At 37.4% G+C, this 27,037-nt stretch overlaps 1 protein-coding gene across 6 annotated transcripts in view; it reads left to right on the top strand.

Annotated features, from left to right (window-relative positions):
* The window catches only part of CCDC141 (coiled-coil domain containing 141), a 194,067-nt gene that overhangs the window by 16,474 nt on the left and 150,556 nt on the right, over positions 1–27,037 (top strand). The window contains exon 2 of one of the 6 annotated variants that reach the window (XM_041722527.1): positions 24,405–24,463. The exons of the other annotated variants lie outside the window; for them this stretch is intronic. The gene's annotated coding sequence lies outside the window, so the exon portion shown is untranslated. The remainder of the gene's footprint in view (positions 1–24,404; positions 24,464–27,037) is intronic. 6 annotated transcript variants of the gene reach the window in all.

Below are 27,037 nucleotides of genomic sequence, written 5' to 3'. Positions count from 1 at the left end.
AATGGGCAACTTTCGCTTGAGTAATGGAGTGTGAGAATTAGTGAAAAGTTTGTTTACTATGAATCTGAATTTCCATGAGATAAAATTGTGATGTTTGGAAGAATAGGGGCACAGTAAGAGGAAGTTTACAAAGAGGATAGATGAAAAGAAGTTCTTATACAAATGACCAAAGACAAAAAAAAAAAAAAAAAAAAACAACAACAAATGACCAAAGACAAGAGGAGTGTGAGGCAGTTTTGAGATTCCGAATGGTCATGGTGGATTTGATCATACAGTATCCTGGATGGAGAAGACTGGGATGGCCCCTTCCTATTCCAGTTGTTCTCAGTCTGATGACTGTTTCCAGACCCAGAACTCTAGGCAGTTCAGGAAGCCAATGAGAGAGAATGATGAAAATGAACAATCTCCATATGGAACAGTAAGAGGAAGGAAGGCATCATTAGTTGGTTCTATCCTGGCTGGAATCTCCTAGGATCTTAAAAGGAAAACACAGGACACACATATCTAAGTCCCAAAGCTGAAAAATCAAAGGAAGGCTGGGACACCTGTATGTTTTTGAGGTTTTTTGCAGTAATTCTGATGCACAATGAGGAATAAAAGGCTCTGGCTCAAATCAGAAGAGACAACTACCATTAAACAACCACATTAAAGTCTTTGAACAGAGGTACTGTCAATGGAATTAGCAAAAGGGGCCATGGAAAGTTAGAGGCAAAAATATTCAGGGTCATATCACCAAACTTTGGGGAAAATTAAATTTCAAGGCAGAAGTATTGAATAATGCTTAGAAGAAGCATCATGTTCAAGGAATTTGCCATTAGGTTTGACTGTGAGGAGATTATTATTACTCTGAAAGCTTTCTGGAGTGCTCCCCATTTATGCTGTTGACCACATCCTCCTCTGAATCCCTTCTGTAATTTGTAGCCTATCTAACTCTACTTTGGATCCATTTCATGGAAAACCCTTATATGTTTCATTTTTGTTTTCTTCATTAGACTTTGATCATATTTATTTCCCTAGGGCCTAGCACTGTGCTTGGATTATATATCCAATACATTTTTATAGAATGAATGAATAAACTAGGTAAGGAAGGAATGAGTGCATGTATCTATTACATATCTTCAGGAATCATTGATTTCTTTGTACTAACAAAAGAAACATGCATAAAAGGACTGTAGGTAACAGAAATGAAGTAGTGGTTATTTAAATGGTATTTACATTCCCTGCTCTTCTTGCTCACAATGGTTCTGAAGGTTTTAAGGAGACTCAATTATTAATGTACAGAACATTTGGGATCCTTAGAGAACATAGTGGAACTGATAAAATATTAATACTATTAGTTTTTTTTTTGATTTGTGTCATTATTCTTCTTCTAACTGAGCTGGAGGATGAGTTTCTGAGTAAATTATTGACATCCTCATTTTGGAATGCTAGGTCCCCCTCCTCTGAGAAGTGTTCCCTAAGCTCCAGTCCCATCTTAGGCCCATCTCTCTCCATGTGTTTTTACTGTGCTTTTCATGCAGCACCTCTGTACTTATAAGTTCAGTTTCATACCCTAATGTGGTATGTGTTCAAGTACAGACTATAAAATGAATGTTTAAAGTGTAGTTTATGAATAATTTATATCAGAGTCATCTTGGATACCTGTTAAAAGGAGCTATGAAGAGCTCTATGAGATAAGACTCTGTGGATAGGGCAGCTTGCTATCTGCAGTTCTTCTGGGATCTTCCTATCATTTCGTGTCACTTTTAACTTTGGTTTGCTTAATTTTTTTTTGCATATGTATGCAGTTCTCATAAGAGGATAAGCTTCCCTCTGGGCATAGATTGTGTTGGCACATACTAAGTTATTGTATGGATAATTTTTGTCTAAATTCACGTAAGAGTTTTGGAGCCTTGGGGTACCTAGGTGGCTCAGTTGGTTAAATGTCCAACTCTTTGGTTTTGGCTCAGGTCATGATTTCAGGGTCGTGGATCAAACCCCACACTGGGCTTCACACTAGATGTGGAGTGTGCTTAAGATTCTCTCTCTCCTTCTCCCTGTATCCTTCCCCTCTCTTTTTTTCTCTCTTGCTCTCCCCATCTCAAAAACAACAACAAAAAAAGAGTTTGGATCCTAAATTGTAACCTAAATATACACATAATACAGTGGACTTTTATTTTGTATGTGCTATGTGCCAACCACTTTTTAAAATCAGTATTTAATAAATTAAATATATCAAATGATTTAGGTGTATTAATTGGTTTAATTGTTTACATAACCATATGATATAAATTTAATGAGAGGCAATGCACCTTAGCAGTTGAGTGTGTAAGCTCAACCTACCTGAATATGAATCCCCATGTTTCTGCTTAGTTTTGTAATTCTGGGAAAGTTACGTATTCTCTCTCTGTCAATATCTTCATCTATAAAATGGGGATAATAATAGTGCCTACATGATGGATTAAAACACTGAAAGAATTTAGAACAGGGCCTCACACATTCTGTTGAATGATTGTTAACTATTATTATTTTTACAGATGAGGAAACTAATGCACACACAAGTCATTTGCTATAAAGCTAGGAAGTGATGGAGGGGACTCGAACTCCAGCAGTGTGCTTATGTGCCATACCTATACTGGGTGTGCTGCATGACCATCAGCCATTAGCTGGACTGTAAAATCCCACTCACTCGAGAGGGTCATAAGGATGGTATGAGTAGCTTCTCAGCTGAATGAGAAGAACCACTCAATAATCTCTTATCAACATTATGACCGTGAATTATAGAGAATTTGCAGTAACCAAGTCTCATAGCATCAAGATGGTTCTGCTCCACCAGGCTAGATTCCCTATCTACTGTATTCATAAATCTATGCTTAGCTTTGGGGAGTAATGTGAGAGACATTCTTGGCCTCCAGCAGTTTATAGTGTGTAACAGCATAGGGAAAATGACCCTGGTAGCCCCATGAAGCAATTAAATAACAGTGAAATCACAACATCAAGGTGCTGGATGATTAATGAGGTCCCTAGATGAAAAGTGTTGATAGTCAAATTCAGGGGAAAAGAGAAATTAATCTAGCTGGAGTGCTTTCTTCGTGAAGGTGGAACTTAAGATCAACCTTGAAATATGGGGCTGTGGGAATAAGCAGTGCGGAGAAGAAGAGTTTCTGGGAGCGGGCAGAGGGCTGACTCTTCACGCCAGAAGTAGCTTTGTCTTTCCTCTACTTTGGCTTCATCCTGTGTACAAATGCTAGCTTAATACTAGGATTTATTTATCCTCCTGTTTGGTACAAAAACTTCCCAATGTTCTAGCTTCCATCAAGTTTTAGGGAATGTGTCATTCTCTTTGTTATTGTTTTTGTTTTTTTACTGAAGCATGCTGGAGTTCAAGTTCTTCAGGAAAATGCACAATGGCATTCTTGATAAGCCTTCAGAACTCTGTTTTTTTGTTTTTTGTTTTGTTTTGTTTTCAGTAACATAAAAGGCCACAGAACCCTTAGGGAAAGGTAGCAAATCTAAACAAATCCAAGGGTACAGACAATTTCCTCAAAAAACAGAAGCCACCATTAGTAGTCTATTCCATGCACCTGTGTATTATTTCTAATTACATTATTTACTTCATTTCACAGAACTGGCATGGAAGAGTCATTTATATGCAAAATACCCAAGAAGGAAAAAATTAAGAAAAGGCAGTTATGAAAGATAATGTGATAGAACTGTTTGGGTGCACTTAAACATCTGTTTGAAAATGCCATCTTTTATCAAGTCTGTGAGAAAGAAATCTTTTTTTGAGCAATTGTTTGGCAGTAAAGTAAGGGAAAGAAAATATCTGCTCCCAGGGCATCCAGGTGGCTCAGTTGAGCTTCTGACTTCATTTCGGCTCTGGTCATGATCTCAGGGTTGTAGGATTGAGCCCTTGGCACCATGCTGTGTGCTGAGTGTGGAGCCTGCGTAAGCTTCTCTCCCCCCAGCCCCCTGCCTCTCGATCCATGCTTGCTTGTGCTCTCTCCCTATCTAGAAAAAGAAAGAAATATCTGGTCCCATTTACATTTAATTGTAAAGAGCCTAAGTTATAACTTTGAAAGGTAAAGTTTGTTCTGGCATTTTTATTGTGAATGGATTTTTATGGTGCCTTAGTAAATGGCTCTGGTTTGAAAAGTGACCCCCTCGCCCCCTGTAAAAGCTTACTTTTTAAAATCTCAATTGGCTGATTCAGTACAATATCAGAATTTTCCAAGTTGCTTTTCTTAATCTTGCCTCTTTCTGTCATTGCTTGTGTCACTGATGTTTCCTAGTGACAACAGAATCATCCGATATTTTCCTGCCTGGGATTTAGCATAGAAACCCCTGGAAGTTAAGAGTTGTCACAAGAATTCTTCATTAAATGAGGGCTGTGGTCTAGCTTTCAGTTACAGGCTATTTCCACCCAGGACAGCTGTGGCCCACAAGGGCTTTCAGCAGCCTGTTAGCTGCCACTTCGATCTCAAACTGGAAGCCAACCAGAAATCTAGTTCTGCCATTTGTGTGTGGGTTTGGATTACCAGCTATGCAAACAAATACAGCATGGCGGTCACGCCATCGAACAGGCAAGTGCAGGATGGCTTTGCAGCCAGAATTAGGTGGTGACATGTTCATTTCTCTTGCATCAGAAAAATATTTTAAGCCAGAAATCCAGTTTGCTTCTATACCGTATGTATAAACTAAAATTTAGAGTATGATTTATAGAAGAGGGTATAACCCATCCTGATAGTGAGACAAAAGCCCTAAAAGTTTGGAAAGAAAGTACGTACTTTCCAAAGTATATATTATCTCACATATTAGTTATCATTAGGAATGATGATGGTGATGCTAATAGTTTTTTACTCTTACGGAAGACAGAATAATGGCCAGGCTCTTTAGATGCATCATCTCATTTTGTCCTTATCACACTATTATGAGGAAGGCATTCTTATCATGCCAATTTTCTGGATGTGAAAACTGAGACTCCTCAGAGGTCACAAAGTCAGCAAGTGACCCATTGATGGTACAATTTTAGGGGGCACTTAGAGGGTACTTTTGCCCTCACATATCCATGCCCTTCTTCCCATCCAGGCAGTTTCTGCTGCCAAAAATTCCACCAACAGAGGATTGTTCCTTCAAATAATCAATAACCTGTTCTTCACTCAACTGCAAGTAGCGAAGCAAGCACCTTTCCATTCTGGTACATTTTGCAAATGGCTTCCTCTCTCTTCGTACTCTATCTCCTTTGGCTCCTTTGGTTGACACTTAGGATACTCTTTAAAAGTGTAGGGGGGAAAAGATGTAAGGGAGTAGGGGGGAAAACAATATGAATCTTTTTACAGAAATAAAAGTCTTAAATTAAAATGAATATTCTCTGTTAATAGATTTGTTGGGATTGGCGAGCTTGTGAAAAAAGATTCATCATGAATATCAGGATTTCTTCCTACCTTCAAAACCACATATTTGCTTATTTAGTCCACCAACATTTATGGCTAATCTGTCTGACATCAGGAAACATTGGAGTCCATAGAAATATAACAAGTATTGCATATAACTGGGCTATACTGCTGATGTATTTCCATAAAATACTACTACCACAACTAGGTCAGAATAATTATGTGGCATACATATTTACTTAGAAACTGCTTTCATATACATTGTCTCATTTTTGGTGACATATTAAGGACCAATGTGGTATGGACTCCCTTTTAGAGGCAAGGAAACTGAGTCATAGAGAGATTTGATGACTTGTTCATAGCTGGTAACTGCTGAACATCTAAAATCCAGAGTTTGTCATGATCTTTCCACTATGCTTCATGGTGAGGGCTTGTGGCACTTGCTGAGTATCCAAGACTCATTCTCTCTAGGAGTATATACCCGATTCCACAAAAAGTGCTCTCATCTCATAGCCAATGATGGGGATGCCTTGGTCCCCAGTGAGGAACTGTGACCTACATCTAATCCAGTGACAATGTGGAGTTTTCTAGTGTGGTGATCCTTAGGCGCCCTGGTGATGGTGATGTGCATGAGCCTAGAGGAGCACTGTGGCACCTGGTGGGGGATGTCACATAACTGCCGTAAAGGGCTAAGGACAAAATTAAGTAAAATTATGGATTTTATATGAAACTTTTGGATTTTATTTTATTTAAGATTTTATTTATTCATGAGAGAGAGACAGAAGCACAGGCAGAGGGAGAAGCAGGGTGCTCATGGGGAGCCTGATGCAGGACTTCATCCCAAGGCCCCGGGATCATGATCTGAGCCAAAGGCAGACACTCAACCCCTGAGCCACCCAGGTGCCACATATACTCTTGGATTCTAACTGTAAAGCTCCTTATATAATTGAATAGGAAAACAAAAAACACATTTTCATTGACACATATGAGTGTTTTCTATGGAACTCTTTGGATTATAAGTGATAGTAATAACAAGAAAGTCATTATTGCTAATGGATGCAAGGCTATTTTCTCATGTCTTACCTATTTAAATGATCTTCCCATCACTGTGAAATAGATTAAGAGCTATATAGTGATATATTTGAACTATATTGTTTCCACTTTTTAAAATAAATATTATTATTCTTTAAATACAAGATAACTTCTTATTTTAAAAATTATTTTTGTGCTTTACATTATTGTTATAAATTTCAATTCTAACAAAGCATTTTTTGCTTACTTAGAACTTATGAAAACAACAGAGTAACTGTATGCCTGCTATTATTTGATTAAATTAAACACAAAGTCAAATGGAAAGGTTGCAGGTAAAAAAGTGTTTTGGTATGATTATTACAATTCTCATAATCAAGATCTGAGACATCATTTCATCTATCACTATAAGTTATTGTCTATACATGCTAAAGCAATGGATCTACTTGTCTCATTCAATAGAATTTGACTGAATACATTTCATATGCAAGCACTGATCTAAGCTGGTAGGATTCAACAGTGAGCAAAAACAGATAAAAGTCAATGCCCTCCTGAAATTTTATAATCTAGGAAAGGAAGACAAATAACATGCAACTTACACGAAAAATAAATACGGGTGATGATACAAACCCAGATGCCAAGACAGTCATTGTCTATACTTATCGTCATTGAGTTCTATCCAGTCTAACATGTTTGTAAGATTTCATTTTATTTTTTAAATTTTTATGTATTTTTTATTTTTAAACTATTTTAGAAAATAATTTTAGATTCACAGGAGGTTACAAAGTTAGTTCAGAAAGGACTTGAGTACCCCTCCCTTGGTTTCCTCCAATGTTTACAACATATGCCATTAGAATATAATATCAAAATGAGGAATCTTATACTGGGACAATGTATGTGCATATAAGTCATTTTATTACGTGTGGAGAGTAGTGTGAACACCTCTGCAGCCAACACAGAGAGGATCCTCTCACCACAAAGATCTCCCTTTGCTACCCCTTTATATTCTCTTCCACATAGTCCCTGACTCCTGGCAGCCACGAATATGTTTCCCATTACCATTTCATCATTCAAGAATTTTATATAAATGGAGGCATACAATTTTGACTTTTTGAAATCGACTTTTTTTTTTCACTCAGCAGCAGAATCCCCTGGAGAGCTATCCAAGTTATGTGTATCAATAGTTCATTTCTTTTTTATTGCCAAGTAGCATTCAATGATATGAATCTATGAGTTGGTTTAACCATTCACCCACTTAGGCTCATCTTACTTATTTCCAGGTTTTGGCTATTACAGATAAAGCTGCTCTGAACATTCGTGTATGGACTTTTCTGTGCGACTAAGTTTTCAATTCTCTGGGATAAATACAATGGCTGAGTCTTATGGTAGTTCCATGTTTATTTTTATAAGGAGATGCTAGAATGTTTTCCAGAACGGCCATTCCATTTGCATTCCTACCAGCATTGCTGACAGATTCAGTTTCTCCGTGTCCTCGTCAGCATTTAGTCTTGTCATGATTTTTTTTCTTATTTTAGCACTTCTTTTGGGTGTGTGCTACATTAATTATTAAAGTGTAGTGTCCTAGTGTAGAATAATCATTTCACTTTTGATTTGAAGCAAGGTGTGAAGTAAAGAGAATAGAAAGTGAAAGAGAAGATATAATAGTTTATGAGTAGCTTTGCCTCCCTGAACAGTGCTAAAAGCTTTTCTATCTGAAATAAATACGTAGTCAAACCAACATAAGAATTACTGGCACAAGGGGATCCCTGGGTGGCGCAGCGGTTTGGCGCCTGCCTTTGGCCCAGGGCGCGATCCTGGAGACCCGGGATCGAATCCCACATCAGGCTCCTGGTGCATGGAGCCTGCTTCTCCCTCTGCCTGTGTCTCTGCCTCTCTCTCTCTCCCTGTGACTATCATAAAAAAAAAAAAAAAAAAAAAAAAAAAGAATTACTGGCACAAGAAAAAGAAATTTGTGGTATTGAGTAATTTAAGTATACAATAGTGAGGCCTTCATGTTGATGGGTCATTAGGATGAATGCATCTCTGTCATCATTAATGTTCTGTGTATATGAAGTCAAGGTTATAGGAAGTATTTATTATTTTTTTAAAATATGAAGGTACTTCACTTATCAATAATACAGCCATAAATAAATTTTATTGGTTCAAGGCAGTCCGGGTGGCTCAGAGGTTTAGCGCTGCCTTCAGCCCAGGCCATGATCCTGGAGACCCGGCATCGAGTCCCACGTCAGGCTCCCTGCATGGAGCCTGCTTCTCCCTTTGCCTGTGTCTCTGCTTCTCTCCCTCTCCCTCTCTCTCTCTCTGCCTCTCTCCCTCTCTCTCTCTCTCTCTCTGTATCTCTCATGAATAAATAAATAAAATCTTTAAAAAAATTTTTTTATTGGTTCCCAGAGCCCCATCAAGATTGATAGGAATATTTGGGACATGTTTTAAGTATTTGGATTTGAATTAAGTATTGGGATCCAAAGAGACCTTTGTTTTATAATAGTAAGTAAACAGAACCACTAACCTATGTAACAAGAGCTCAGTGGACACAATTATATTTTTGAATCAACAAATAATAATTAACACTGACTTGGTGCTGTGTGAAGCCAAAGGAAGAAGGGCATACTCTGGCTTTGGGGACTTTATAGTCTATTGGAAACTGGATTTTTGTTTTCTAAAATTTGCTTTTAAGGAATTATTATCCAAAAAGAACTGTAATGGCCCATCTTCTCAGAATATGAATTTTAAAGCCCCTATTTCCTTTCTTTGCCATTTACCTTTTGCAGCGACTTCATCTTAAAGAATTTTTTTTAAAGATTTAATTTATTTCTTCATGAGACAGAGAGAGAGAGAGATTGAGAGAGGCAGAGACACAGGCAGAGGGAGAAGCAGGCTCCATGCAGGGAGCCTGACGCAGGACTCGATCCCAGGACTCTGGGATCGTGCCCTGGGCCAAAGGCAGGCGCTAAATCGCTGAGCCACTCAGGCGTCCAAGATTTTTTTTAAAAAAAATATATAATCCTGTAGGAGATGCAAGAATGGATAAATAGTTCTTACTCTCACCTAATTTATAATCTACAGAATTTAAGACTTTCCTATTTACAATTGTACTATACAATGAAATGTAGCATCAAATCAGAAAGGTAGAAATAAAATGAGGAAGGAGTCCAGAGGAAGGAGGAATGCTTATGGCTGGGGCAAATAGAAGGATTTGACACAGGAGGCAGCAATGGAACTAGGACTTGAAGCCTGACAGGTTTTGGATAGGCAGATGTTAAAATGTAGAATATTCTAGTTCAAAAGAACAGCAAACACAGAAACAAATCTGTGATGTTACCTACAAGAGAATGACCAGATAATAGAACTCAACTATCTCTTTTTCTCAAAAGTTTCCAAACTTTCCATTCTTTGCTTTCAGGTATCCCAAGCTAATTGTCTCCAGTTTAGTGGTCACAAATATTATTTCTATGCATTAGAGACTCTACCTGTACTCCACGGTCTATTTTACACATAGACTCTGACGCGTCAGGAAAACATATGCCGGATATGCCACATATATTTGCTCTTTTAGAAAATTGCTATTCAGGGGACCATTTAATGCTCCACTGAAGAGAAAATCCATAATCCTTTTTGTGCTCTGCATGGCAGTTGAGGTGGCATAATGTCCATAAAATATGCTATACTTAAAACCAGTGATTTCAAAGCTACACTTAAAAAGACAGAGTGCATTTTTTCAAGTATCATAGAATAGCCTCAGTTCCCTATTCTTTTGGAACCCAAAGGGAAAGTAGTGTCTTTTAGCATCTCTTTAAATAACCGGTTTTATGACGTTGGCCAGAGTGACTTTTTCTCAGATCCAGTTCCAAAATACTTTCCTGAGTTTAATGACTAACCAAGTGGGAGAGGAAAAACTTAAATTAAACTGGCCTTGACCGAATCCTGAGGCAAGCCATTTTTCATGGATTGCTCATCTTAGAAGCTCCATATCTCATTGTCAACAAAGTCTGCTTACACTGTAAACTGGGCATTCCATTTTGTTCTAACAACTAGCCTTTTTTTAAAGAACAAAACAAAACAGAACAAAACCTAAACATGTTATTACTGTTACTGTTAATTAATCTAAGTGTTTATTTGGTGACTGCCCTGAGGATTCTTCAATTGGAGAATGGATTTTTTTAGTCTGAAAATATATATATATATTTTTTACTAAGTAAAGTCAAGAAATTGATTTTTTTAGACTCTGAAAATAGACTGAAGTATACATATATATTTTTATACCTCTGACAGTGTCTAATTTTTCTTTGTGATTTTTTTTTTGTGTGTAGCCCAACTGCTATTTTCTTCAGACTTAAGGATGGAACCAAGGAGAAGGGAGGGTTTTATTTTGCTCTAAAGTAGGTGACAGGGAATGAAGGTCTAAAGAAGAGCATAGGGAAGACTTGAGAGGTAGGAATACAGTGTGTTTTACTTCCAGGAGATAGAAAGGAGGGATAACCACCCACTTCCCAGCCTTATAAAGCATCTTTCTTCCAAATTAAGATATAAGTAAAAAGTAGAAGCTCATTTGTAAAATGGGTTTCTCCAGTTTACAATGGAATGATGTGACTCTTTAGCACAGCCAACACTGTTAAAAGATAGAAGTAGAGGTTTATATTTTTTCCCCTCCAAAGATCAACTATTATTCAGACACAAGTCAAGAAAGTAAGATGTGGTGAAAGTTGGACTAATAGACCACTGGTAGGCACTTTACTTTCGTTGCAAATAATTGTTAAAAAGTTCAAAATATCTAGATAACAATGAAAGCTTGATCATTTTAACTTATGGATATTTCTGCTATGTGAAAATTGAAATTCCAAATAAATAAACAGATGCATTTTTTATGCATATGCAAAATCTACACTATCCCTCACTTAAAAAAAAAAAAAAAAGGAGTTCTTGAAGCATGGGGACTGACATAAATTTTGCCTGGGATCCAGTTCACTCAAACTTTACCATTTCTATCACCTTTTCCTCTCTAGAAACATTCTCAGCAGCTTGTAAAGTCCAGCCTACTCTAGTCCTGAATCTCCACCACAGTGTCACCCCCCTCACCCTCCCACCTCATCCAGAATGCAACCTATATTCCATTAGGTTTAAGTTAACTCATACATCAAAAGGTAGCAAGATATTAATATGCCTATTCTAAATCTAACCCTAACTCTCACCCTAGATTTGAGAAAGTGGCTTACTGAACACATGATAAGAAAAGCTGAGAAGCAGCCTAGTTATCCTAGAGAAGACCCCAAATATTTAAGAACTGGTAGTATTTCTGAAAATAGGTGTGAAGGTAGAGATTTTACAAAAAGATGCTAATGCGTCACTCCTCTCCTTCACTGATTCATTCAGTAGGTAATGAAAGTGGGTACTGCATTATATGTGGCCAATATAAAGGTGGACATAACACACATCTTGTACTTAGGGAGCATACATGAAGGTAGGCCTTTTTTTTTTTTTTTTGCAACTTTGCATTTTGGAACATTTCAAACCTACAAAAGTCCTTTACCTAGATTTACTAATTGTTAACGTTGCACTACACTTGCTTTCTTTTTCTCACTATATTGTGAGAAAATATGTATATATGTATGTATATATACATATATACATACATACATACACTTTTCTTTTTGGAGTAGGGAGAGCAGTATTTATTTTTTACTTTTTAAATTTTTAAAATTGTTATTTATTTATTTTATTTAAATTCAATCTGCCAAAATATAGCTTAACACCCAGGAGAGCACTATTTAAAAGTGAGTTTCAGACATCAAATATTGGGCATTTAAACAAGCAAGCCCAGTAAGTTTGGAGCGGCTTCAGCAGAAATCCATATAAAATTTAGTTACAGGGAGAAAGGGGAGTATAAGAGGAAATCAGAATTTTCTTCATAAGATTATTTTCCAGATATATAAGAGGTGGGTAGATAGCCTGTATAATGGGAAAAGCATACATATACCAGGGCCCCAGGACCAATCCAGTGTGAAGTGTTAGGATAGCAGTAAATAGTTTTGCATGGCTGGACCATGGGCTAGGGAGAAGGTATTTGGTAAAAGGGTCATGGGAAAGATAGGATGGATGGGTAGACAATGACCAGTTCAAGCAGGGCCAGATATGCCATAGAAAGCAGGTTTCTCTTTATCTTATGGTTGATGAATAATCACTGACAAGTGTTAGGCAGGGAGAGACCTGATTTGTGTATTATTACCAGAACTTTATGGAGAAAATATCTTAAGTTAGAAAAACTACTGTAAGGGAGGTCTTTTAAAAGCCATAATACTCACCCATGAATAGATGTCCTATTTTCCATCCTCAGAAGCATGGATGTGCGGAAATGTGCTTCAAAAACATGGTTGTACATCAGAATCAGGTGTGGAAATTTTAAGAAACAGAGATTTCCAGGTTGTTTTGTTTTTGTTTGTATTCTGATTTGTTTTAGTTTTTTAATTCCAAATCTATTGAATCAGAATCCTCTGAAGTGGGGCCTGGGAATCTGTATTTTAAAAATCTCCCCCAGATGGTGCTGGTGCTACCTGGATTTGGGATCACTGACCTGTAGAGAGAGGACAGAGATAATCAGTAGCAGGGGTCTTTACAAAGGGCTGGTCAGTGCCCAGAACAACTCTACCAAATGGTAGGGGAATACAGTTTTGCATAAAGCCTGCATCGTTCAAGTGACCATGTCATTCATCCCTTTGTGTCCTTGGAAAATATCACAAAGTCAGGTCCAAGGAAGGTCTTCACAGATATTTGACAAATGAATGAGCACTGCTTAGCCTTAATGGTAGTAAAGGAGCTGGCTAGGACTATGGTTGTGTGTGTATCAGTTTATTAAAATAAATGATATAGGTAGCCTGAAGCCAAGATATTTAATCAGATTTTTCAGCAATTCTATTTTTTTTTAAATCAAGACTCAGCCATTAAAAAAAAGGACTCAGTCATCTTGATAAAATATCTGCTTTAAAGAAAATAACAGAATATAGGCTATGACATCAGTCACCTTGTGAACACTGTCACACTAAGATTTTATGGGCTAAACTAAGAAAATGTATTCCCTGGTACTCCTTCTGAATCAATTATCATCACTGTGTGATTGTAACAGATAATCTAAGTGATGACAGGTAGAGATAATAATGGGAGTTAATTCAGACATATATTAAGTAATGGAGGTAGGCAAAATCATTTAAAACTAAACTTGACAGTCATCCCATGTTTATTTCAAATGCTTTGAAATAAGTGTTATGAAACATGTTATCTTACTTGGCAAAAGCAGAGATAGTATTACCGTATAATCATTAGCTGACATACTATTACAGATGTCAAAACCAAGATTCTTGTTAGATAACAAAAAAAATTTTTTTAAGTCTGTCATTTCTAACCCTCTAGTACTTAAACAGTCTTATTTAGGCATTGTGAATATGGAGAGGGGCTGAATGGGTAGACTGAAATTGGGTGTTGGGGAACAGAACTGATCTTCAGGAATTAATACTTCACTCTGTTCAAAATCCATATTCCAGAGTAACATGCATTTTACTTATTTTTATTTTTAAGATTTTATTTATTTATTCATGAGAGACACAGAGAGAGAGGCAGAGACACAGGCAGAGGGAGAAAGAGGCTCCTCATGGGGTCCCTGATGTGGGACTTGATCCCAGGACCCTAGGATCACAACCTGAGCTGAAGGCAGAGATGCTCAACCCCTGAGCCACCCAGGTACCCCATTAACATGCATTTTAAAGTACCTAAATAATGATATTGATTAGGTGCATTTCTTTTGCTAACTCTCAATTCAAGAACGGAAGTGATTTTAAGATTTTGATTTGATGCATATGCTGATTAAGTAATTTTGGTTTGGAGAAGCCATGAAAAATGTGAACTAAATCTCTAAACATGTTTATTTGTGTAAGTAGGAGAATCAGACATGGCCAGAATCAGGAACATAGTAATGCTGTAAAGCTGTCTCTCCATCTTTTGGAAAAGCTGTCTATGGCTGATAGGATGGCCAGACAAATACATCAGTCTCATGTTCTGTCAACTTAGTAACTCAGGTGAAAAGCCTTTCCAGAAAATGCCAGCAGAAACTCTGGAGGAATTGGATATTCTAGCTTGGATCATCTTCCATCCCTGATCAATCACATTTTGATCCTTGAGCCAACCAACCAATCCACAGCTGGGATAGATAACTCCTATGGGCTAGGCTAGCCTTATGTCATTGCCTTTACTTGTTAATGGCTGAGGAGCAGGGTTGGTTCTTGCCAAAGTCATATGTCATGAATTTTCACATGAAAGAAGGGTTCTATTAAGGGAAGAAAAGGGCTATTCACAAAAAGTAAACAATAAGTTTGTCACAGTGGCTGAACTTTCACATTAGTGTTTGTGTGTCTAGGAAAGGAAGAGAAAGTACCATATTCAATGGCAAAAACAAATTTTGCTGTTTCAAGTGAGAAAAAAATGCATTCCTTCAATAGTATAAACAATTGTTTTCTCTATTTTAATTAGGTCTTAAATATTATAAGCCTCTCACCAACCCCAAAATTAATATTAAATCCTTATATGAAATGTGGTAGAAAATAAAGTGAAACATTTTACGTACAAAGTGTCAAGATTTCAGCTACTTATGCGTTGGAAGTGGTAGAGACTCAATAAATGTTGAGCAAATTAATGAATTATTGTACTGGAATTCATTGGGACGATAGAAATCATCCAGTTAATCTCTTAAATGGATGTGAACTTCCCCTACAGTATCCTCAGAGTGGTTATTCAACTACTATTTGAACACTTGCTTATTGAAAATCCCCACCGTTTTCCTCTCAAGGGAGTTTGTTTGCCATATGCTCACATTGTATAAAATGACTAGAAGCTGGTAACATTGAGCAAAGGAGCATTCACATTGTTTAATTTCTTTTCTCTCTCTCTCTCCCCACTCCCCTGAATGTAAGAAGCAAATAACAAGTTACTATTGAATGATGACTCAAGTACTATTACTTGCTAATGATATTCAAATGAACAAGCTGGCCTTTGTTCAGGGAAATTTTGGGGAAATTATGGCCAAGGAATTGATGGAGGGGAGACCGAGAAAGAGGTCATGGTGCCTTCTTGCAGGTCCAAATCCCTCCAGGGCGCGTTGGAGCTGCTGGAGTGGAAGGCTGTGGTAATGGTGGTCCTGGGTGATTGACACCTATGCCAATAGCTATTGTGCCTTCCTTGTGGCTGATAGAGGTGTGTCTTCCCCCGGATTACAGAGAAGAAGGACATGAGCTGCTGCCTCATCTGAAAGGTAGAAATATACAGAGTACCTCAGAGAGGTAGTTTATCTTAAAAAACATACACAGTATTGAAGCAGAGGTAGGGATAGTAAACACACATCCCACACCTATTACATTATGATCTGTTACCTCTAGTAACAAAGATCATTAGAATACAATGTGTTGGTCATTGCAATATGACTTCTGTTGTTATTTTCCCATAGATACATCATATATGAATATCTAAATACATTCCACTTTTGGATTAACCTGCTTTTGTTCTATTCTTGGCTTGAATAGAACACCCTAAAATCCTCTCTGAATTTTGGTAAGTTTGGTAATTTCAAAACTCTCAAGAAACCAAAGGAAGTTTTGTGGCCCTTAACACTAAATATTATACTCTGGCTTTGAAACCAATTTGATAGGACAATTATTAGCATTAGAAGAAATAGCAGAACATGACTATAAACACTGATTTAGAATACATTTCGTATCAGCATTAGCAATGTGGTTTGCAATAAAGACAGTACACGTTCACTTTCATGTATGTTTACTTTGTTTTAGTGAGGGATGCCTCAGAGATGCATAAAAAGGAGTATGTTGATGTCTTCCTAGTCACCAGTATAATTCTTTGCTCAGGAGAACTACAAATCCCAGAATACAACATTTTATTCTTACTTCAACATGGGTTTCAGAAATTAATGGAGTTAATTTGATGAGGTAGTTGGATTCACTATGAAACCCAAAATGTTAAGACTTGAACTTCATGTAACATAGACTTGTCAAGTTTCCTACATTCATTTGAAGTAGTGAATGTTTGTATTATCCATCTCATGTGATACAGCTAATCATTTGCATACATAAAAGGAAGTATTTCACCATAAGGAATTCATGTAAAATTTAAGGACAAAATGAGTGATAGAGAATTTTTCAGAAAAAATATATTTATAAAATATATCCTAACATACATTTGTCTTTGAAGTGCATTACTGTTATTTGGGCTCAGAGTAAAATATTTCATGTTTTGAACTTTTACCAATCCCGAAATTATTATTGCAGGTTGTAGTGTTGTCATGTCCCTCTTCAAATCAGAAATAGCTTTTTGTTTCCTATTTGGGATATGGAGTCATTTTGTTTGTTACTGCTAGGACCTCAGTATGTTCTTTGTCCAATGGTTTTAAGTACATAAAAACAATCCCAGCAAGAAGATACATGTAAACATAATTAAAGTAACATTTATCGAATGCTTGCTGTATACCAGGTAGTGCTAAGGGCTTCCATGGATTATTTCCTTTGATCTTCACAAAACCATATAAGGTAGCTATTACTATTGTGTCCATTTTATAATAGGCTAAGACTTGAGAAAAAGTAATTTGTAAAACGTTCAGAGCTACCAACTGCAGTCGGAATTTGGGCCTCAGAGTTGTGTTTGAATCACTATTATACTGGTATATCACAGTAGATCACAAAGGAAATGTTACTATTTTGTAATGTCGCCATTTGAGGCAAATTCATCTCCACCACTGGAAAAACACCTCCATGTGCATGATTTTCATTGGTCTTAAAATATAACTTTATACAAGAAAGAGTAGACATAATTTTAAAAATTTTTTAAATTTAAAAAATTAAAAAAATTTTTTTCATGAACAAATTTGTTTCCTCTTTGTGAGAAGATAAATTTTAAATTTCATCAAGAAATGTTAAAATATACAGACAAAAAATATCAGGGTGTTTCAATCCAGAAACAAGTACTGAACAAAAAAAATTCCTATACCACTTTCCAGATTGGCTTACTGCATAAATCAAATTATCTGAGTAATTGCTCAACTGCTCACTCATGTTTATTGGCAACCTGTACTTCATAGACATTGTGATTCCACTAGAAGCATATCAAGTACTCTGTGTGTTTGTAAGATGTATCATTTTGATTAGTCTGTGATGCTTCCTGGGAGCTTCACCTCATCCATTAAACTGTCCTTCCTGGTCTCAGTCTTCCTGCATCAAACTGGGGCAAGACTGGCATCTTCTTGGCTCTGTTAATCTTCCTGTTTCTGCCTCTGATTCCTGAGGCTTCTGATTTACAGGTATTTTGCAATTCAGCATATCTCTTGTCACCTCCTTCTGCAGCCTTCTCTGTTCAACCCTGTGATTTTTGTCAGCCAAGGCAGAGGGAGAAGCACTCTCCCCAATGGGCAAGGAGCCTGATGTGGGGCTCCCTGGACCCTGGGATCATGACCGGAGCCAAAGGCAGGCATTTAACTGACTGAGCCACCCAGGTGCCCCCGATTTCAAATTTTTGATAAGGATTTTAAAACATTTAACGTAAACTGCCAAATTTCAATGCTTACACTTGTATTTGTGTTTTTCATTTTATTAGTTCCAACAGAGCAGCAGTTTGACTTTTCTGGTGTTTTCTCAAAATTGGGAATCCACGGACTTTTTCACTGAGTTCCTGAATTCTTGAGATTGAAAAACACTGCTCTACTGTGCTGAAATGGGCTTGGACAAATGAGCAGCCGCTCAAGCCTAGCTATTCATTCCTCATGCATCTATTGTGTGTATAATCCCTGTGAGCCTCATGCTCTGGGAATGTAAAAAGTCCCTGTCTTCAAGGGTTACTGGGGAAGTCAGATACATAAAAAGACAATTTTAGTATATTGTGATAATGCTAGTCAACTGGTACAAACTTTCAGGAGAACAATTTAGCTGTTGCATCAAGAGTCTTGAAAATGTGGGATAATACTTGACCTAGTCATTCCACTCTTAGGAATTTGTTTTATGGAGAAATCCACAAAGATTTATATGAAAAGATCAGGAAGTCAAATGAAATGAGAATTGTTGGAATTAGCTCAGCCCAATATTATTTATAATAGTTAAAAATGGAGACCAGAATTAATATCTGTAAGAGGGGAATACTTCAATAAATTATAGCCTTATTGATGGGATAATAAACACCCACCACAAATAACATTTCTACAAAATATTGAAAAAGAAAGTATTCATAATATGATATTAAGCAGAAAAAAATATATAGCTGCAGTACGAGATATCAGCAAGCTTTCTGGTAAAGGGTCAGACCGTAAATATTTTAAGCTTTGTGGGTCATATTACTTTGTGAGTTGCAACTATTCAGACTCTGCTATTGTTATGTGAAAGCAGCCATAGACAATCCATAAACAAATGGATTTTGTTCCAATAAATATGGTTGTGTCCCAATAAAAATTTATGGAAGCTGAAATTTAAAAATTTTATATAATTTCCATATATCATGACATGGTATTTTTGATATTTTGTTTTGAAACCACTTAACATAGGTGTAAAATGTAAAACAATGTAGAAACAATTCTTAGCTTGTAGATCATACAAAAATAGATTTCAGCCTGGGTTTGGACTGTGGGCCACAATTTGCTGATTTATACCATATGATTATAATAATGTATGTGTGTGTGTGTGTGTAAAGCCATATGAATATTAATGGTAGTTATCTCTGGAGTAAGATTATAAGTAATTTATGTTTTTTATTTTTTTTATTTTCCCATTTTTTTTTTCTCATTAAACTTTTTGTTTTAATGGGTCTCAAAATTCTGTGACAGATTTTTGGTCAAGTTGTTTCCATTAAAAAGTACTGATTTTAAAAACTAATAACTTAAAACTGCCACACACGCACAAAAAAAAAAAAAAATGGTCCACAAAACATTCTCCTTTCCTTCTGAAGGTTTTACGATGCATTGTTATCATTAACCAGTCTTTTACTATTAAACTTAAATGGCCAATTGACACAAACAGTTCTGAGACCCTTCTTCCACCACTGATTAAGACTGGGGTGGCAGGTATTGGGGATAATATTCATTTAGCCTTCTGAGCTTTCTGGGCAGACTTGGTGACTTTGCCAGCTCCAGCTGCCTTCTTGTCCACTGCTTTGATGACACCCACAGCGACCGTCTGTCTCATGTCACGAACAGCAAAACGACCCAGAGGAGGATAGTCAGAGAAGCTCTCAACACACATAGGTTTGCCAGGAACCATATCAACAATGGCAGCATCCCCAGATTTCAAGAACTTGGGACCATCTTCCAGCTTCTTTCCAGAACGACGATCTATCTTTTCCTTCAGCTCAGCAAACTTGCAAGCAATGTGAGCTGTGTGACAATCCAGCACAGGTGCATATCCAGCACTGATTTGGCCTGGATGGTTCAGGATAATCACCTGAGCTGTGAAGCCAGCTGCTTCCATTGGTGGGTCATTTTTGCTGTCACCAGCCACGTTGCCACGACGAACATCTTTGACAGATACGTTCTTGACATTGAAGCCCACATTGTCCCCAGGAAGAGCCTCACTCAAAGCTTCATGGTGCATTTCAACAGACTTTACTTCAGTTGTAACATTGACTGGAGCAAAGGTGACCACCATACCAGGCTTAAGAACACCAGTCTCCACTCGACCCACTGGGACAGTACCAATACCACCAATTTTGTAGACGTCTTGGAGAGGCAGATGCAAGGGCTTATCAGTTGGACGAGTTGGTGGCAGAATGCAATCCAGGGCTTCAAGCAGTGTGGTTCCGCTGGCATTCCCATCTTTACGGGTGACTTTCCATCCCTTGAACCAAGGCATGTTAGCACTTGGCTCCAGCATGTTGTCACCATTCCAACCAGAAATTGGCACAAATGCTACTGTGTCGGGGTTGTAGCCAATTTTCTTAATGTAGGTGCTGACTTCCTTAACGATTTCCTTGTATCTCTTCTGGCTGTAGGGTGGTTCAGTGGAATCCATTTTATTAACACCAACAATTAGTTGTTTTACACCCAGTGTGTAAGCCAGAAGGGCATGCTCACGGGTCTGCCCATTCTTGGAGATACCTGCTTCAAATTCACCAACACCAGCAGCAACAATCAGGACAGCACAGTCAGCCTGAGATGTGCCTGTAATCATGTTTTTGATAAAGTCTCTGTGTCCTGGGGCATCAATGATGGTCACATAATACTTGCTGGTCTCGAATTTCCACAGGGAGATATCAATGGTGATACCACGTTCACGTTCAGCTTTCAGTTTATCCAAGACCCAGGCATACTTGAAGGAGCCTTTTCCCATCTCAGCAGCCTCCTTCTCAAATTTCTCGATAGTTCTTTTGTCGATCCCACCACATTTGTAGATCAGATGGCCAGTAGTGGTAGACTTGCCCAAATCTACGTGTCCAATGACGACGATGTTGATGTGAGTCTTCTCCTTTCCCATTTTGGTTTAGGTTTAGCGGTGGTTTTCACGACACCTGTGTTCTGGCGGCAAACCCGTTGCGAAACTATTTTTCCCATTTTAGTATGAAATGATTTTCATAATAAGAAATAAAAAATAATTTGCTATAATAATTGTTATAATAGTGGAAAGCACTTTCTTTAAAAACACTTTATTCATTCATTTATTTATTTATTTTAGAGACAGTGAGAGCAGGAGTGGGGGGAAGGGCAGAAGGAGAGAGTTAGAGAGGGAGAAGCAGACTCTGGGTTGAGCACAAGCTCAGTTTCACAACCCTGAAATCATGACCAGAATCAAAACCAAGAATCCGATGCTTAACTAACTGAGCCACCCAGGTGTTCCAGTGGGAAGCACTTTAAAGGGGCAAATACAAGGTGCCTGGATGGCTCACTTGGTTGAGCAACCAACTCTTGATTTCAGCTGGGGTCATGGGATCGAATCCAGGATCTGCTTATCCTTCTCCCTCTGCTCCTCCCCCTACTTACTCTCTGTTTCAAATAAATAAATAAAATATTTAAAAATACATACATACATACATACATACATTCATACCCATGGAGGTTGGAGGTGAGGGAAAGCTTGCTGAAAAGAGTCAACCCCCAACATCTATCATGTCTTGAAGGATGATGAAGAACTACTCAGGCATAGTTGAATCACAGGAGGGGTGGAAAAAGTGGAGGCAGGAAGAAAGAGCATTCTAGGGTGAAACATGAAGGTTAGTCCATGGGAGAATCAGGGAGCCACAGAAAGTTTAGAGGGCTGGAGAGCAGTGTGGGAGAATGAGCAGAAACAGGATTAAACAGAGAATCAAGTACTGAAGGTTTTACATACCATGCTTATACTTTGAATTTTATCTTAAAATCAATTGGAAGCCACTGAAAACTTCATGAGTTGCTGAGTGACATGATCATATTTCTGATATAGAAAAATTTGCATGGTCTTGGAACAGAGAATGGATTGGCTAAGAGTGAACCTGGAGACAGAAGGACGAGCTGAGAGGCTCTACATACTCAGGTGAGAAGTGATGAGAGGCTGAGCAGAGGTGAGGGATAGAAGTAGAGGGAGGGGAAGATTGAATGATTTGTAGGAGGTTGACTCAATAGGCCTTTGGAACTGAAGGACATATGGGGGAGAGAAGAGTAAGTAACAGATGTCTTCCTATTTTCTGCTCCTGAAAGCCAGGTGAGTAGGAGATTTGGTGGAGAAGATGACATGATCAGTTTCATATTTTTTTTTAAAGTGCCCCTGGCTGACACAATGTGGACAAAATTGATTTGTTACTCGTTTTTTTTTCAATTAAGATATAGTTGACATATAATATTACATTAGTTTCAGGTGTATAATATAGTGATTTGCCAATTATATACATTATGAAATGCTCACCGTGAGAAGTATAGTTACCATGTGTCACCACATAAAGTTATTACAATATTATTGACTATATTCTCTATCCTGTACTTCGCATCCCTGTGGCTTATTCATTTTATGACCGGAAGTTTGTACCTCTTAATTCCTATCATTTATTTTGCCCATCCCTCCACCTGTTTCCCCTCTGGCAACCACTAATTTGTTCTCTGTATTTATGAGACTGTTTCTCTTTTGTTTTTAACTCATTTGTTTTGTTTTTCTTTTTAGATTCTACATATAAGGAAATCATATGGTATTGTCTTTCTCTATCTGACTTACTTCACTTAGCTTAATACCGTCTAAGTCCATCCACGTATCGATGTTGCTGTGAATGATGAGATTTCATTCATTTTTTGTTCTGAGTAATATTCCATTGTGTATATATACCACATCTTTATCCATTCATCTATCTGTGGACATTTAGGTTGCTTCCATATCTTAGCTATTGTAAATAAGGCTGCAGTAAACATAGGGGTGCATATATCTTTTCAAATTAGTGTTTTCATTTTTCTCAGGTAAATACCAAGAAGTAGAATTACTAGATCATATGGCATTTCCATTTTTAGTTTCTTGAGGAACCTCCATACTGTTTTCCATAGTGGCTACACCAATTTACATTCTCACCAGTAGTGCATGAGAGTTCCCTTTCCTCTGTATCCTCACCAACACATTGTTTCTTGTCTTCTTGATAGTAGCTGTTCTGACTGCTGTGAGGTGATATCTTACTGTGGTGTTGATTCGCATTTCTCTGATGAAAGATGATGTTGAGCATATTTTCACGTGTCTGTTGGCCATCTATATGTCTTCTTTGGAAAAATGTCGGAGAAGGACAAACATTATATGGTCTCATTCATTTGGGGAATATAAATAATAGTGAAAGGGAATAGAAGGGAAGGGAGAAGAAATGGGTAGGAAATATCAAAAAGGGAGACAGAACATGAAGACTCCTAACTCTGGGAAATGAAGTAGGGGTGGTGGAAGGGGAGGAGAGCGGGGGGTGAGGGTGAATGGGTGACAGGCACTGAGGGGGGCACTTGACGGGATGAGCACTGGGTGTTATTCTGTATGTTGGCAAATTGAACACCAATAAAATATAAATTTATTATTAAAAAAACACAAAAATAAAATAAATAGATAAGTCATAAAAAAAAGAAAAATGTCTATTCGAGTCCTCTGCCCATTTTTTAATTGGATTATTTATATTTTTGGTATTGAGTTGCTTGAACCCTTTCTATATTTTGGATATTAACCTCAGATATATCATTTGTAAGTATTTTCTCTATTCAGTAGGTTGCCTTTTCACTCAGTTTTCAGTTGTAGATGTTTTGAGTCTGAGGTAGTTGTTGGATATTTGGTGAAGATTTTCAGTACAGTTGAAAAATCAGGGAAAATAAATTATATAAACAGTGGTTGTATTTATAAGAGCTTATGCATTCACTTGCTCAAAGGTATTGAGCAACAATTCTTACTCTTTCTTTTCTACCTTGCACCCAAGGATTATATGGAGACACAATCTAATCAAAGCTTGTGGCTCATTGTGATAGTCCATCCAAACTTTGGGATCACTTGCCTTTTGCCCACAGGATTGCATCTAAATTTCTGGAAGAAGTTAAGTATAATTTGAAAAAGTTACACAAATGATTGATATAATCTCCCCAGCTCAGTCCTGATATCTACTTGTTGACTGAAAAGAAAAGAGTAAAAACCATGGTCTCCTGAAACACCTAGACATTTAAAATTAAACAAAGAAGGTAGACTTGTAAAAGAGAGACAAAGCATGGAGGGAAAATCTGAGTGCAGTAGTAACCAATGGAAGAAAAAACAATTTAGGAATTGTGTAACAGCATTAATCACAAAAAAAGTAAACAAGGATTATTGACATTGACAAATGTGAGGTCATTGTGGAACTATACAAGAATATTTCAGTAAGGTAGTAGGGATGGAAGTCATTCAGAGGTGAGTTGAGAAGTGGATGGGTATTAAGAAAAAGCTGGAGTATCAAAGAAAAGAAAACACAATCATAACTAGATGTCCTCTCCCCAATCTTTCATATCTGTTACCACAGTTTGTATGACTTGATTAAGAGATACTTGGAGAATTCTTGCTGAATGGCTGAGAGCATGGGTAAGTGAATACATTCTTGAATAACTTCAGGTTCCATTAGGTATTATCTTCTCTGAACCATAAGAGTCATTGAGAGTATTATTGTATTGTAGTTGAACAAGTGACAGTTTGGTTTTAGCTTTTTTTTTTTTTTTTTTTGGTTTTAGCTTTAATGGAGAATAAAGAGCACTCTTTCCAGTCAAGTGAAATACTTTCTACAGCTCCCTGTTGACTAAGGATGTTATAAGTGCTTTAGGGATAATATATAAATCTTTAAACTATAAAGCACTATATAAATATAATTATTTATATTGCAATACTATTACTGCATTGATAAAAAAAGGCATGCCAAAATGAGTTTTCTCCCATTTATTGTAGGTGCATTATCAGATACTGATTTATCTTTTTACCTCACAGTTTTTGATAGTGTTCAACATTTCTCTCTTTAGACAAGAAGTCCATCTATAGCCAGTAGCAACTGAGGGAGGCATTGTGAAGAGATGGTGCGAAGGTGGGAGCAGCACTGGGCTTACTTAAAGAGTTCAAAATTATATCCTGAAGGTGCTTGGGTTTAACTTCTACAGTATATATAAATCCTATGTAATTTTTGCAGGTCTAAATAAGAAGTGAGAGATGTAGAAGACCTGCAGGATGTTGACAGGGGTTTCTCCACAGTTGGAAAGCTGGGAGTTGTGCATTCTAGGGAATCAGGAGACAAATCAATTTTGGTCCAGTCTAAGAAGATTTATTAATATAACGATGGAAGGGTTTGCTCCAAAAGTAACGGAGAACTGCTGTCCTAGCATGGTTGCTGTGCTGCAATTTTGCTAGAGGGGCTTCCTAATCTAGGTATTAGATTGGAACAACTGGCCTCTGAACTCTCCTCTAACAGCCTGTGAAATAAGGTGAAATCATTTTCAGGAGAAAGTGATCTCTCCTACACATTCCACCACAACATTTATTGGGCCCCCACTATGTGCAGGGCGTTCAGTGTTTCCTGGCATGGTTTCTATTTGGTGGGACAATACTTCATCAAACTGCTCCCCACGATACAAACACATTGTGACAACTAAAGATGCTTCAACATATTTTTAAACACTCCTTTGGGGCATTTTGGTTGAAAACCAATGATAGGTGCTGGAGTTTTATTTTTTTTATTTATAAACTTATTTTTATTGGTGTTCAATTTGCTAGGTGCTGGAGTTTTAAATATGACCACACATAGTTCTCTTGTATCTGCTTTACAGACTTGAAATCATTCTGATTAGCATGCACAGTTTATTAGTTCTCTCCATTAGCATATTACTTGGATTTGTGTTTCAGGCTACCTAACTGATATGCTGCTTTTCTTATGGAGAAGAGAGATGAAAGAGGTAGTCTCTGTAGAGGCTCAGCAACCCATGTAAAATATAGAACAGTATTTCCTGAGTGCTGGTAGCAAATGAGATAGCACCAGATTCAGAAGGGAGGGCTGGCTAATAGGATGTCATGTACATGGGCAACCATGGAAAGCTGGAGAACACTAAAAGAATCATGTGGCCTTCCTAACACCTTCAGTACAGAAGAAGACAGAGACCTAAGTGCTAAACATCAAACACCTAGATAGTAGATTTTTGGCTTTGGATTCAGATCATTCCACATTTCAGGAATCTCACAGAAATATGCTTCAACCCATCTTTTTCTTGAGATTTTGAGTTGGTTGAGAAATATCCCTGTTCCATAAATCCTGCCTATTCCATTCTGTCCGGGTCCCTCTCTCTCCTCCAGTATTTCTGATGGTGTTTGGTTGGCCGTGGGGAGCATTGAACTGTACCTGGCCTCTGATCCCAGCACCCTAAAAGCAATCTAAATTCCAAGGGAATTTGGAGCAGACAGTTTTCTGTCAATCCTTAAAGCAGAAAGTCTATGGGCTTTTTTGGAGAAAATCCCAAGTGTGACTTGGGACCAAATTAAACCCAGAGGGTTCTGCAGGAATGTTCTGGCCTTGGGATTGCAATGAATAGAACATTTTTGTGGTTCACACTGGAGGTCATGGGAGAGTCTAAAGGAAATATTGGAAGCCAGAATTGTAGTCCTTCAAACTGCTTATCCCCAAAACCTCTGTATCACTGATTTATGAAGTATCACTTCAGTGAGAAAAGAATGGTATTGAGAAACTATTCTTTATGTGATTAACAAGGCTAATCACAACAAAGCACCTCTGAAGACTACCCTTTTAGAGATAGAGATAGCCAACTTTCAGATTTATCTTATCACCTTTCTGTCAAACTTGAGAAATATCCCTGAAAGGTTGTGTTCTCTTGCTTTGCTCTAGAATGAATTCATTGCACATTTCTTATTCTCCCCTAAATATCTGCCTTGGAATAATCAAGTTTTCCTACTTTTAGTTCTTAGTACAGTCTCTCATCCGATGAAGTATCTTAGAAATTTAAAATTCCTAATATATCTTTCTTCTCCTTAGATACTCTTGAGTATCTTGAGTACACCCATTATAAGTAGAAATTAAGGCCAAGTCATTCCATTGTAATGACAAAAAGTATAAAATGAAAAAATATGCACAATACAAAACTAACTGGCCTGCAAGATAATCTAAGA

Source organism: Vulpes lagopus, chromosome 11 (assembly GCF_018345385.1).
Source record: "Vulpes lagopus strain Blue_001 chromosome 11, ASM1834538v1, whole genome shotgun sequence".
NCBI classification, from domain to species: Eukaryota; Metazoa; Chordata; class Mammalia; order Carnivora; family Canidae; genus Vulpes; species Vulpes lagopus.
The sequence above is the reverse complement of the archived record's forward strand: the minus strand, read 5'-3'. Positions and strand labels throughout refer to the sequence as shown.